Here is a 15448-nt window from a genome sequence, read left to right as displayed (position 1 = left end):
GGGAACCAATAGTGATGGGATGGAAACTGGAACTCAAATCAATGGTGTGGACCAGAAGGAAGAAAGAAACATCCAACCAGAAAAGAATGAAGAAACAAGAATTCGGAAAAATGAGGACAGGCTTAGGAACCTCCCGGACATCTTGAAACGTTCCAACATCCGAATTATAGGGGTACCAGAGGGAGAAGAGGAAGAACAAAAAATTGAAAACTTACTTGAACAAATAATGAAGGAGAACTTCCCTCATCTGGCAAAGGAAATAGACTTCCAGGAAGTCCAGGAAGCTCAGAGAGTCCCAAAGAAGCTGGACCCAAGGAGGAACACACCAAGGCACATCATCATTACATTAGCCAAGATGAAACAGAAGGAGAGAATCTTAGAAGCAGCAAGAGAAAAGAACACAGTTACCTACAAAGGACTTCCCATAAGACTGTCAGCTGATTTCTCAAAAGAGACCTTACAGGCAAGAAGGGGCTGGCAAGAAGTACTCCAAGTCATGAAAGGCAAGGGCCTACATCCAAGATTACTGTATCCAGCAAAGCTATCATTTAGAATGGAAGGGAAGATAAAGTGCTTCTCAGATAAGGTCAAGTTAAAGAAGTTCATCATCACCAAGCCCTTATTATATGAAATGTTAAAGGGACTTACCTAAGAAAAAGAAGATAAAAAATAGGAACAGTAAAAATGACAGCAAACTCACAGTTATTAACGACCACACCTAAAACAAAAACAAGAGCAAACTAGGCAAACAACTAGAACAGGAACAGAACCATAGAAATGGAGATCACATGGAGGGTTATCAACAGGGGAGTGGGAGGGGGAGAGAGGGGGGAAAGGTACAGAGAATAAGTAGCATAGATGATAGGTGGAAAATAGACAGGGGGAGGGTAAGAATAGTATAGGCAATGTAGAAGCCAAAGAACTTATATGTATGACTCATGGACATGAACTATAGGGGGGGAATATGGGAGGGAGGGGGTGGGCAGGATGGAGTTGAGTGAAGGGGGGAAATGGGACAAATGTAATAGCATAATCAATAAAATATATTTTAAAAAAAGAAAGAAAGAGAAAAGGAGTAAAAAAGAAAGAAAGAAAATGAAAAGGAAATAACCCAGAGGGTGAACGTGGATAGGGCAAATGGAAAACCTTTTCTAAAGTGAGATGATGTCCTGACTGCTGCCAAGACTGATTGCACACTTGCATCTTAAGCAATATATCACCACACCATGCATGACACAACACTCACCACTTTTGTCTTGCACAACTTTGCATTGTGTGTGGGACTAGATTTGAGCCATTGCCTGTTAAATTTTACCTCCGTGTTGTGGTGCTCGTCCTGTGATAAGGCAAATGAGTAATACAGCAACTCTATCTAGCTCTGAACTTTGGTCTATTTTGTGTTGCAATGATACGTATTCCTCTGTGAACTTTCACCTAGATATCTGATTCCTGAAAATTATTAATAGCACTCTGAGTGGATTTAATAATCCTTTTTTTAATCTATTGCTATTTGAGATATCTAATATGTAAACATTATTAGCATGTACATTTAAAGTTAAAACCACTCTTCCATCTCAACTATAGAAAACGGCCCTTGTGTCCCTTGTCCATCCTCTGGTAATAGTAATAATTAATACTTACTGAGTTCCTACTACAAGCTAGGTATTGTTGTAAGTCTTTTAGGTAATATTCATAAGAAGTGGGTTCTATTATTATTATTATCCCCATTTTATAAGCAGAGAAACTAAAGCACAAAGAGGTTAAATAATTTGCTTAAGGTAACTACTCTGATAGGGAAACTGTCATCTGGACTCTGTGCAGGCTGGCGGTGAAGCCCAAACTGTTAACTACTATGCCACAAACTTTTTAGAACACAAAGCCCTCCATCTATTTTACTGCTACTGCCTTCTCCTGCCTTCCTTCCCTTCTTGTCTTATTGTCCTGCCTGTAACAAACTCTGCCCTCTACTGTGTTAGGCAAACACTGGCAAAGCCAAACAGGAGAACCAAATGTCAGAACACAGTAATCCAATCTACAATGTACCGGAATGTCATAATTTTCTGATTGGGAAATGGTAATATTACCAGTGGCTCCGTAATAGTTAAGAACATTTCAGTAAGTGCCCTAGGTCTTGTGTATAGGCCAAAATGTTGTTAAAGGAAGTCAATCCACATCCTAGAATTGGTTTGTGATCTACGGAGGGTCCAAGAATCACCCAAGACCCTTGATGTGAGGTAGGGGTAGAGCAGCTATAGAACACTTGTTTTTCCACACCTGGCTTCCTAGAGATTTCAAACTTCTTCAGGGTTTCCCTGGAAGCCAGACAAAATTAGTTTTTCTTCTTTTCAAAATCGCTGTCCCATCCTGAGAATTTCTTGAATTCCTCTTTGATATCTCTCCAGTTCATCCTCCGCACTGCTGCCACATAATACATAATCCCAGTGTAAACTCATCTAAGGATTCCCCAACATCACTTTCGCAATAAAGTTTAATTTAAACTCCTGAGCTCATCACACCAAGCCTTCACGATTTGGTCTCTGCCTGCTTGTCTGCCACTCCTTCACATATACCTTTCATTTCACTCCCTTCCCAAGTGCAGTGGCTCACCTTGGTCCTAGCTCACCCCTTTAGCATGCTTTCCAAGGACCTCTCAGACCTACCTTTCTATCCTCATCCCCTGCCAATTTTCAATGTACCCTCTGTCCCAGCCTCCCTAGACTAAGCTTTCTGCAAGTACATTATGCACTTTGTTGATATGGGTCACTTTCCTAGTTTTCACTTGAAAACCCTGCTCCAAAGCTACCTCCTTTAAGAGAGCTTCCTTGTAGCACTGCCTCCAACCACTGCCCCCCCCCCCCATTTGAATGAGCTGCACCTTCAGCTATGTTTTTAGGGCATGATTCTGCTTAGATAACACTGCATCTTCAATGTAGTACATTTAGTTGTTTACAATCTTTTTTTTTCCTTGAGATTGGTTACTAAAACTGTATCTATTTCATTTCTAAATCCTTTTGCAGATTCTACTAAAGTACCTGGCACATACATAGTGTTCATTGGAAATGCCTGAATAACCTATTTCTCATGAAAAAAGAAATGCCAGGCAACAGTTGCTAAGTCATTTGTAGATGAGGTTAAGTCAAAGCAAGAGGTGATATTATGCTTTTCAATTTAATAAATGAAGTTATATCTTTCAGATGTGGTTGAAAGAATCTAAAATGGCACCATCCAATATGGTAACCACAGCACCTGTGGATATTTAAATTTATATTAACTTAAAAAATTACCCTGGCCTGGTAGCTCAGTTGCATAGTGTTGTCCCATACACCAAGGTCGAGGGTTTGATCCGGACTCAGGGCACATACAAGAATCAACCAATGAATACATAAATAAGCAGAACAACAAATAGGTGTTTCTCTCCCTCTCTCACAAATCAACTAATAAATACAAGTAAATATATATAATTAAAAATTATTTAAAATTTCATTTTCTAGTCACATTATCCATACTTGCAATAGCCCCAGGTGGCTAGAGGCTAATGAACAGGCAGCACAGATATACAACATTTCTGTCATTGCAGAAAATTCTATTGGACAGTGATGCGGACAGCAGCCCACAGTGTCTGTGGCGTTATGGAGGAGACGAGACAAATTCACACGGACTACAGAAATCCTGTGGAGGAAAAGGGATGACATGGCCACTCTCTCAGTAAAAGAGAGGGCCGGCCCAGTCCCTTGCCTAGACAGGCTTTTATTGGGTTAATTTGCATAGGAATACAGGGCTTTTAAGTAAGGCTCATCAATCATTGTCAGGCAGAAATGATCAAACAATAGATAACAAGCAAAGAACTATGAGGGCTTATTTAGAGTCAGGGTCAGATAGCTAAAGGACCATAAAACTTTGGGGAACAAACTCATTTCATGCTTGGACCCTTATCACTTAAATTGAGGGTATTAGCAAAGTAGGTTTCATAGGATTTTATGCATTCTTTCTTAGGCCTGATTGCCCTAGGGAATCTGCCTTTACCAGCACAGGGCCACACCCACCTCCATCATTGTTTCAGGCTTAAGTCAGGGGAGGGGAAGTAAGGCAGCCAAGAGATTAGGAGACTCCTTGCTGACAGAATGAGGACTCAGGCTATATCAAAGCCAAGGGGCAAGTCCATCACCCCCTTTTTCTATAGCCCCCCAAGTCCTTCCCTGAGGGCCCCTTTGCAGCCATGGCTGTCTTAGGTCATCCCTCCTTTGAGGAGTCTTACCAGTCATTGGCTAACCAGTGATCTGCCCAGGGCCAAGCAGGGCGAGGTGAAAGCTGGCAGAGGCGGTGCCCCTACAAGAAAGATAAGCTTTGTCTCCTAAGAGGCTTCTGGTCCCAAGGTCTTTTTACTCAGCCTTAGTCATGAGGGGTTACAGTTTCTGAAACCAGGCAGGACAGTTCCCAACAGGACAGCATTGATCTAGAAAGATTATTGGTACAGATTAGTGGAGTTAAAGTTTATACGAGGTCTGTCTGGAAAAAGTCCAGCCATTGTTAATACAACAATAACAGTCTGTGCCACACTGTTATAACTTGGTAGCCAAGGAGAGTGGACTGGAATGCACATGCATGAAAAATGACGACTTCACTGTACTAGTCAGTGGGGGCGGTAGATGCCATTGAGTGAGCACGTGTTCTGTGTGCCCATCACATTCAAAATGACTGAGTGAGTAGTGTAACTAATCTGCATCAAGTTTTGTGTTAAACTTGAACATTCCTTGTGGAAACTGTTTGAATGATTCAGAAATCCACAGCTTTGGCAACTGGAAATCAGCAGCTTCATCACGACAATGTGCCTGCTCATGCATCACATCTCGTACAAAGCTTTTTAAGGAAACCTCAAATCACCCAGGTGTCTCAGCTCTTCCACAACTTATATTTGGTGCCCAGCAACTTCTGGCTTTTCCCAAAACTAAAATCACCTTTGAAAGGGAAGAGATTTCAGACCATCAATGAGAGTAAGGAAAATACAATGCAACAGCTGATAGCAATTGGGAGAACTATGTGAAGTTCCCAGGTGCCTACTTTGAAGGGTACTGAGGCATCATTGTCCTATGTACAGTGCTTCTTGTACCTTGTATCTTCTTCAGTAAATGTCTCTATTTTTCATATTACATGGCTAGATACCTTCCAGACAGACCTCGTATACCATTAAGAAACCATTTTTGTAACTAAAAATGGATCTGCCTTTTTACCCGGCAATTCCAATGCTAGGATTATATCCTAAGAACCCTGAAACACCAATCCAAAGGACACTATGCACTCCAATGTTCATAGCAGCACAATTTACAATAGCCAAGTGCTGGAAGCAAACTAGGTGCCCATCAGTAAATGAGTGGGTCAAAAAACTACGGTACATTTACACAATGGAATTCTATGCAGCAGAAAGAAGGAGTTCCTACCCTTTGCGACAGCATGGATGGAACTGGAAAGCATTATGTTAAGTGAAATAAGCCAAGTGGTGAAAGACAAATACCATATGATCTCACCTTTAAGAGGAACCTAATCAACAAATAAACAAACAAGCAAAACATAACCAAAGGCACTGAAATTGAGAATAGGCCAACAGTGGCCAGAGGGGAGAGAATTTCAGGGGGAAAGGGTGAAGGGTTTGTAGGAACAATTATAAAGGATACAGGGACAATAACGGGGGGGCAGGTATGGAAATGGGAGGGAGGTGGGGAGGGCTGGGGATTAGGCTGGGGTGGGGGGGAAAGGCAGAGAACTGTACTTGAACAATAAAATTAGAAAAGAAACCATTTTTTGTGAGCACATGAAGATAATACTGACAATAATATCATCTTGAAGAGTGTCTGCGAATGCTTTACATTTGGAATATTCAACACCTGGTCAATGACCCAGGTTTACAGTGCAGAAGGAAGGGGAAAAAGAAAAGAAAAAAAAACATGTTAGAAATTGCTTTGAGGAAAATTTCAGCAATCAAAATCTTAAAAGTAACTTAACAATTGTGAAAAGCAGATCTATGTATGCTGTTTGTAAGAGTAAAAAGTAGGCTGGGGTTGTAAAAGGGTGTTCTTTTGCACACAACTGTAATTGAATAACAACAACAAAAAAGACATAAAAATAAATTTAAAAAGGGTGTTCTTTCATTTGTGAGTTTGTATTGTAATCTTCCTGACTTGTATGTTAACTTAAAAAGTAGGATATGCCTTAAAATAAGAAATTTACCATGTTTTCAGACATTTGACAAACACGTCATTATGCACATTTCTTCTTAGAGAAGAGTTTACATTTTAAGAATATGTTAATGGCCTCAAAAACACTGCTTTGAGAAAGGTAGAGTGTTGTATATAGGGACATTATATGCAGTGAAAAGCAAGAGGATATATATCTATCATTTAACCTGGATTCATAAGATGCAAACTTTCCAAGTCTTTTGGAGGAGAGAGAAATATCTTAGAATATTTGATTAAAAATAGAAGTTCTTTCAATATATCACTACTTCAATAATCACTACTTTTCCCAGTGATTTCTCCTCACTCATTCAGCCGGCTCTCCAAATCTAGGTACTCCTCGTGGTTTCTCAGACCCTCTTTTCTTTTCTTCTGGACTCCCTCCTTGGTCCCTAGCCATATCACACAACTCCTAATTCCAATGACCCCCTTCAAGGTAATGACTACTAAGTCAACTTTCCCCATGCCGAACTGTCTGTGAATATAGGGATGATGTGTGCAGGCCAGCACAACTGGCCTGAGGACTGTCTTTGAGTAGCCAGGCTCTAGGTGAGATGTTGACAAACCTTATCTATAAAGGGACAGACAATAAATATTTTCAATTTTGTGGGCCATTCAGTCTCTTTCCCAGTTACTCAGCTCCATCAATGTGGCCTGAGAGCAGTCACAGCCAATGCGTCATTGAATGGGCATGGCTGTGTTCAAGTAGAATTTTATCTGCAAAAATAGGCATCAGGCAGGATTTAGTTATAGTTTGCTGATACCTGTTGATCACTGATTTTCGAGCAAGAAGTCCCTTCAGAATCTGGTTGGTGAGAAAGAAGGGAATGAGAGGGAGAGAAAAACTGAGTACTTTCCCTTTCTCTCATGCCAATCAGAGCAATTTAACTTTAATATGTTTTGTTCATATAGTTGAGTGAGATTTTATTTGCGCAAATGGGCACAAAGTTTGAAAACATCTCATCTACATGTTTTCTGAATTTTATTCTAGGTATGAATCTGTCATCTTCCTCAATCTGGTCACTGTCTGCTTTGATCCATCTCTCTGCCAAAGAAGGAAGACAATTGCCCATTTCTGATCATACCACTTCCACAAACTTCAGTGATTCCCATGAGCCACTCCTTAGTCTACCTACCTCCTTAACCTCACCCTTCTGGCGTCCAACACACCATCTTTGAGCCACATAGGACTTTATGTATGACATTCCTCAAAGATGCTTTTACTTCTGTCTTTCTGTATGTTCTCCCCTCAACCAGGATGCCCTCCCCCTCCCACCTCACCCTTCCACATGGAGATATCCTCAAATGCTACTTGCTGTGTGGAATCATCTGTGATTTCAATACGCAGGAGCAGTGACCTCTTTTCCTGTGTTCTTTTTTCATGGTGCTTTTATGTGCCCAGACCCCAGCACCCCAGCTCCCCAGCTAGATTAATGTTCTTCATGGGCATGAAATCACACTTTCCAGGTCTTTCTACCCACCACAGGCACAGCTCAGTACCATATCCGTAACAGTCATTTGTGCTCTCTATTTGTATAGGGAGAGGGCATATCTTGGCAGAGTGCATTCTACTTGCCTAAATGTGTCTTCACCTGCCTGCCATTTTCACACTTCTCCCTTCCCCAGTCCTGCTGAAGGTGACAGTTAGAATGCACAGGTGTTTCCCATTGTTCTGAGAAGATAAGAGTACCTGGTTGATGCTAGGGAGCTGAGAGATTAAGATCCAGGTAAACTTGCTGCAAAAGGAACAAGAGAAAGGGATTGAGAGGGAAAGACAAATCCAGAAGCCTCATGTGCCAGGCAGACACAGGCCTCTGACCTAGGTGGGCAAGGTCCAGGCTGGGGCATTTGCCAGGGTTTTGAGAGACAATGTCATGCTGTGGGAAGAGAACAGCAGGCCTTGGAGAGGGACATACCTATGCTTAAAATTTATAGTTCTTCAAATTTGAGTGTATATGTACCCCTCTGAGCCTCATCTGCACATTAAGAATAAATATATCTTTTGAAATTTTCTAAGGGTTAGAAATGCCTCTGGTGCAGAGGAGGGGCTCAACAAGTGGTATTATAAGTTGTAAAGATGGGGGAGTGAAGAAGCAAAGGAGATCTAAGAATAAAATGATGAAAAGGTAATCCTTAAGATAAATGTCATTAATTGTTTTTTTTTTTTTCTTTACCACATGGGATTTATCCAGCTAATCTCATTGGCCTCTTTTTAATTCACTGCTGAAATGAGAGTGTAGTGGTCTGGCATGTGCACAGGACTCACCTGGGGACCTATTAAAATGCAGATTCTCATTCAGTGGGTCTGGGTGGACCTGAGGATGGACATTTGTGACATCACGTTGCTGATCTGTGAGGCTGGTGCTGCTGGTCCATGGACCACACTGAGAGTAGCAAGGTGTTTGTCCATGTAGGCTGAGGTAAAGAAGACTGATGGATTTGCTGGGCTGTGTGGTGTGCTTCTCCCACATGCCTAAAACCCCCCGAGCTTTCGAGGATAATGAAGTCAACTAAGGGAAGCTAAATAAAGTCTGTCAGGGAGAGCAGCGCCACGGGGAATAATAGGGCCAAAGGGCAGGGAATTTATAAGTAAAAGAGAGCAGTTGAGTTCTCTGGGGCTTAACTACAGACCATATTTGAACACAAGAAACTGGATTTAACTATTTCTTGGGGAATTTGTATATGGCTCATGGTTAGCAAAGAAGTCAATGTCCAGTTTCATAAAGCAGTGCATCATGGGGCTGACCAACCCAGCAGCAACCAGCTGGCTCTGTCTACTTGTGGATGTTTTAGATATGAGCCAAAGGCTCTGTAGATTCCATTTCTGCTGTTCAGATAGGGCTGGACTCAGGAAGTAACTCGGTTGGGAAGCGCAGAAGAATGAGGTGTTCAGAGACAGACTGGAGGTCTGGTCCACTGCTGCAGGCTTGCATTAACAAAGGCAGACAGAAGAAATAGGGAGTGAAGGACTATACCTCATGACTTGGGCATAGTCCTGTGTAAATAATAGATTACATATGCCATGCTTTATAATTTACAAAGTATTCATAAACATTGCCTCTTTTTAGCCACACATCTGCCCTAGAAAGTAAGTGGGCACGGATTTTGTCCTGTTTTACTGATGAGGAAGCTAAGTGTGGCTGCCATGAGATGCACCTTTCAGGTATCCTTCCAACTGCATGAAGCAGTTGACTGAGTTCTGTAAGCCCTGAAGTCCATCAGTGTGTTCCAGCTGAGGCCATGCTAGCCAGTGGTGGAGTATAGCAGGGATGTTAAGGCAGGCCCATTTTTGGAGACATGGGACTCCTCTGATGGCTTGAGAGTACACTACAACCTAAGAAGCTTCCGCCCAACCTTCCTTCCTTCCCTCTCTTCTTCACTCCTGACAAGGCCTGCATCACAGTCTGATGGCTCTCCCAGCCTCCCCTGGCTCTGTCCCATTTCCCCTTAGAGGCATTTCCTGCAAGTTTGATACTGTTTTGGCATAAAATGTAGATCTGGGTGATTCCAGGCTGTGCTTCTAATTAATGCTCTTTATTGTATTTCTTTTCATGAACTTCAGCTTGAGTCATCAGATGGGCACATCCTTTTTCCTACCAGCTTGTTATAATTTTTAATACTTTATTATTTAGAAATAGTTATGTATATGTGATTATGTCTGGCATATTACATAGGCATATAAATGAAAATTATCTTGTAGAAAAGGTAATTGTGTTTTATTAAATTATGCAAATTTATAAGAGTTCACAAAGCTTGTTGAGTTTATATGCAGACTCTGAGGCCTCTGTTGTTATTGTTGTTCTTTGTTTAATAATTTGTCCTCTACCATTCTCCAGTTCCACTTTTCATTGTTCTCATTAATTGGGGTTTATAATTTTGCTGGCCAACCTAGAGATTCCAGGAATTTACACAGGCCAGAGAGCTAACATTTGCAGGTAGCCCTTCTGGTCTGGCAGGGAATATCAGAAGCCACAAATGCTAGTCTAAGGAGGAAGCTGTTTAAGTGTGTTGAATGGGTATCACCAGGAGAATGGGGACATTGTTAGCTGTGAGCAGGATACCATTTACCATGAAGGTGAGAAGACAGAGGAATCAGCAGGCTCATCTAGGTCCTTCCTGGAATTGGCTGGTGGCAATATGGCTGGCTATTTGCTGAGTTCCCAGGACTCCATCAGGAGTTCATTCTGCATAAACAGAGTATTTCATCAGAACAATTAGGTCTTAGTTCCTAAAGTGTGCTTGGCTGGAAAAGAAAGCAGGAACCTCCACAGGGTCAGCATTCTAGGAGTGAGTGAGTCTGAAGTGATAAGTGGGAGAAGGGCTAAGAATAAGGACAGCGGACAGGAAGCAACTAGAATAAGCTGAGTCTTGTGGAAGCAACCCTCCTCAACAGCAGACTGGATCATAATGATGTCTTTTTTTCTTTTAACATTTATTCATTTTTTAAATTTAGTTTTTCTATTACCATTTATCACCTTTATACTTCTCCCTTCCCCCCGCCCCCGAATCACCACACTGTTGTCCATGTCCATTAGTCCTTTTTCCTTTTTGCTGGATCTCTCCACCCTCTAACCCCATCCCCATAGCTGTCATCCTGCTCTCTATCTGTGAGTCTGTCTCTATTTTGCTTGTTAGTTCAATTTGTTCATTAGATTCCACATATAAGTGAAATCATATGGTATTTGTTTTCTTCTGACTGGCTTATTTCACTTACCATAATATTCTCCAGGTCCACCCATGCTGTCGCAAAGAGTAAAATTTTCTTCTTTTTTATGGCTGAGTAGTATTCCATTGAATAAACATCCCATAGTTGTTTTATCTCGTAACAATGATTATATTCTGCTCTTCTGTCCCTATGGTGACAGGAAGTGTGGCTGGAGAGTAGGAGAGAACCAAAGCCAGAGCCAAAGCCAAAGGAATGAAAAAGCTTAAATTAAACAACAGTACTTGATTTGGTGAAGAATGTCTTTAAAGAACTATGCATATAAGCAGAATGATGATTAGCAGGAACATGTGTGCACACACATGGGGATGGGGGATGGGGGAGGGAAAGAAGGAACTATATTATCTTGCCCCTTTACAACAATCAAATCCTCAGATATGAAGTATATTTTGAGCTCTTTGACAGCAGGAGTCATGAATTTTTCTCTTGCTTGTGTCCCAGTGTTTCCCAGCACAGAGCTGCTGCCATGGCAGGGCCCCCTTGAATACAGAGTCTTGTCCTTGGGTTGTCAAAGAAAATGGGTTCTTGGCTTCCTGGCAATATGCACTGTGCTAAATGACTTGCATCCCCAGGAGCTCAAAAGTTCCCCACCACACCTGTAACATTCTTCCTTCACACATTTAAAAAATGTATTTTTTAATTTGATTTTAGAGAGAGGGAAGGGAGTTTGGAGAGAGAGAGAGAGAAACATTGACTTCCTATTCCACCTGTCCATGGATTCACTGGTTGATTCTTGTATGTGCCCTGATTGGAGATCAAACTTACAACCTTGGCTTATGGGGATGATGCTCTAACCAACTGAGCTATCCAGCCAGGGCTGTCCTCTACATATTTGAAGAGCTCTATCTAATAGTTAGTTCTACCAGATATCTTTGACTAAGCATGAGGTTTGTTGTTACCAACAGTCAATACTAGATTAAACCCCTATTGATGGGCGACGCAAATGTTGGAAAAATTTTAGTTTTAGGTAATAGCTAATAAGCTTAGTAATTAATGTATGTAAAAAGCTATTGTTTCAGGGACTGAGGGTATGACCCACCTTGACTCCAGGAGACCCTAAGCAGTTTTAACTTTGTGCCTCAGGAGGACTGCAAGCAATCAGGATGGTATCTGAGCCATTGTCCTCCAAGGTGAGATGTTTGCCACCCAGTACATAGATGAAAGAATGCTGCAGCTCTTTATCTTATTAATTTCCCCCCTGAATTCCAAACCCCTTACCTACAATTTTCTTCTCTTTATAATAAGTGTCCACTTGAAATGGAATACAAGATGGTCTGTCAGGGTGCAAACCTGCATTTTCTCAGATCACCGACCATCGGAATAAAGTGCCATCAGTCATTGCAGAATGATAAGAAGAGCAGATGTTTGGTAGATAGAAGTTTGCCCTGTCTTATAGATGGGTCAAAAAGAGATTGTCACTGATAATCTTTTATTATGGACAAGGCCCCTAATTCAAGTTCTTCTAGGTAGTTAGAGGAAGGACCAAAGTTTCTCTTGAACCTGCAGCTCAAATTGGCCTTAACTCAAAACAATCTGCATAGTACAGAAGCACAGGTTGGGGTGACTAGATCTGGTTCCCCACAGCTGTAATAATCTTTGGGATAATAGCTTATTAGTTCCTTGTTTTGTCGATTCTTTTGGATCTTCTGTAAAGACTATCATGTCATCAGTGAACAAAGACAATTTTATTTATTTCTTCCTAAACTGTATACTTTTTATTTCCTTTTCTTGTCTCATTGCATTATCTAAAACTCCCAGTACAAAGTCAAAAGAGACTGGTGAGAGGGGATATCCTTACCATGTATCTGATCTTAGTAGGAAAGCTTCAAGTTTCTCACATTATGATGCTTTTTGTTTTTAAATTTTCTGTTATGCTTTCTGCTTCTAAAAGTAGAAATATTGGCTCATCAAACATTTGCAAATGCTTTAAGAAATACATAAAAGAAAAGTGAAAGTTTTTTACAATGTGTGCCTGCATACCCCAAATTGTCATAACTAGATATTTGATATGTCTCTAAAGATGGTATACTTTGTGATTTTGAAGCAGATTGTGTCTTTTATTTTTGTTTTCTTTTAAAGACTTTATTTATTTTTTAGAGAGAGGGAAAGGGAGGGAGAAAGAGAGGGAGAGAAACACTGGTGTGTGAGAGGAACATCAATCAATTGCCTCTCGCACGCCCGCAACCAGAGAACTGGCCCACAACCCAGGCATGTGCCCTGACCAGGAGTCAAACTGGTGACCTTTCAGTTCGCAGGCCAGCACTCAACCCACTGGGCCACATCATCGAAGGTGCAGATTGTGTCTTAACACACAATGTCTCTGACTCCCTGAAAAATTATACCAAAAACTGGGATTCCTTGGCAGTTTAGAGTAGATGTACCAAGTTGTGTGTATATTGTGTATAAAGGAGAGAGAGAAAGAGACAGAATGAATATGAAATCATCTCTGCTTCTGGGAAATGTTCTTCCATTCTTGATTTTTATCTTTCATAGGAAATTGTGTTATGAATGAGGTAGTCACATAATTTCTTTTAACATGAATATGTTAAAATTTAATTCAATCCCAGAATATTCTTATCAGAATTATCCAAGAAATAATAAATAAAAATAAAGGACTGGTTATGAGTTATGAGTTCCATATGTGCTCATCTGTTGGAGAGCTGTCAAGAGCACGGTGGCTTAGGTATGGTGTCTGCCCAAGGACCTCTGTAGGTCTTATGAGTACATGAAGAAAAGGAGCCATGTCTTAGTGGTGCAGGAAGGATATCCTAGGATGGTAGGTAGCTTGAGAATTCCATTTGTAAACGAATTTTTGGAAACCTGAAATTTAAACTTAGACCCCCTCACAGAAGTTAACTGTCTGCCTTTGGGGATGTACCACCCACCAAGCAATTGGTCAGTGATTGGTGCTGCCTAGTAGGAGATGCATGTTGCTTGGAGAACGCAATTGTAGAGGCCCAGCCAGTGACTAGGAATGGGTCCTGTGATACTGTAGCTGACTCTGCTCAGTTTATGTTGCCACACCCCCACCCACACTTTTCCAGAATATTTGAGAGACTATGTCTTGGTTCATCAGTTAGAATTGCAATTTTGAGACACCCTAACTGGCCATCTCCAAGCAGCTTTGGGGTTTCCTGACTCAGGTATATGTGTGAAAGTTCACAGTTGGATTTTTCTAGAACAAGTGAACTGCACCCAGTTACTGGCTTTTTTTTGTAATCAAGCTATGGCATAGAATTTAGCAATCATTAGTGACTTCTCTGGCTAGCTGTTTAATTTTTTAACATTAATTACAATCTAATAAAAATCTTCATAAAAAACAATTTTATTCTGTCAAGTAGTATATGCTCATTTTAAAGAATAACCAATAAGAAAAAATGAGCTCTTGTATAATTCTTCTACATAACTGTGATTATCATTTTTGTGTATTTTCTTTAAAATCCCCATACTTCATAAGCTTTAATAAATAGATATTTTTCAGTTATATGAGAAAGCTTTTTCTTTCATTTCAACTTAGGGATAACTCTGATGTTTCTTTTTTTCTTTTTTTTTTTAAAGATTTTATTTATTTATGTTTAGAGAGAGGGGAAGGGAGGGAAAAAGAGGGAGAGAAACATCAATGTGTGATTGCTTCTCACACACTCCCTGCTGGGGACCTGGCTCACAACCCAGGCATGTTCCCTGACTGGGAATTGAAGTGGTGACCTTTTGGTTCATAGCCTGTGCTCAATCCACTGTCCTACACCAGCCAAGACCTATTTATCTAAAACTTTCATTAAACTAAGTGCTACATGGTTTCCTCTCAACTTTGAGAGGATGATTTTTGGAAGCAAAAATTATGTAAGAGGAGTATAGTGTCAGGAGGGATGAAAAACCAGCATGTATTGTATGTATGACATTCAATTTAATTCAGTTCTATATTACCTAGGTACATATGGATTTACTTATGTCTGTATTTCCAAGATTATATCTTGTGACCTATAAGGCCAGCCTGAAGCTTCTTAGTGCTGGGAGTGGGCAGTGTTTTTGAGTCCATTTTCCATTACCTCCCTATTAGTTATATCAGATCAGAATCTAAGTGATCAATGTAAATGGGGGGCAGTAGCTAGCTGATCTGCATATATTTCCTTGTGTATAAATTACTTACATTTTCTTTATAAAGTAAATGCTCAAAGGTGCTGGAGTAGACTGTCCGCTCCTACAGTGTTCTCATATACAACAGAGTTGATACACAACATGTAAATACTCAAGTCCAATATTTAAAATTCAGGCACTTGACTAATTTTAATCCAGTTTCTCAAACTATATCAATGCATCTAAAGTGAACATGTGACCCTGGCTGGTGTGGCTCAGTGGACCAAACACTGTCCTGTGAACTGAAAGGTGGCCGATTTGATTCCTGGTCAGGTCACATGTCTGAGTTGCAGGCCAGGTCCCTGACTGGGGGCATGTGAGAGGCAACCGATTGTTGTTTCTCCCACACACTGATGTTTCTCTC

This window comes from Desmodus rotundus, chromosome 1, assembly GCF_022682495.2.
Source record: "Desmodus rotundus isolate HL8 chromosome 1, HLdesRot8A.1, whole genome shotgun sequence".
NCBI classification, from domain to species: Eukaryota; Metazoa; Chordata; class Mammalia; order Chiroptera; family Phyllostomidae; genus Desmodus; species Desmodus rotundus.
Note: the sequence above shows the minus strand (reverse complement) of the source record.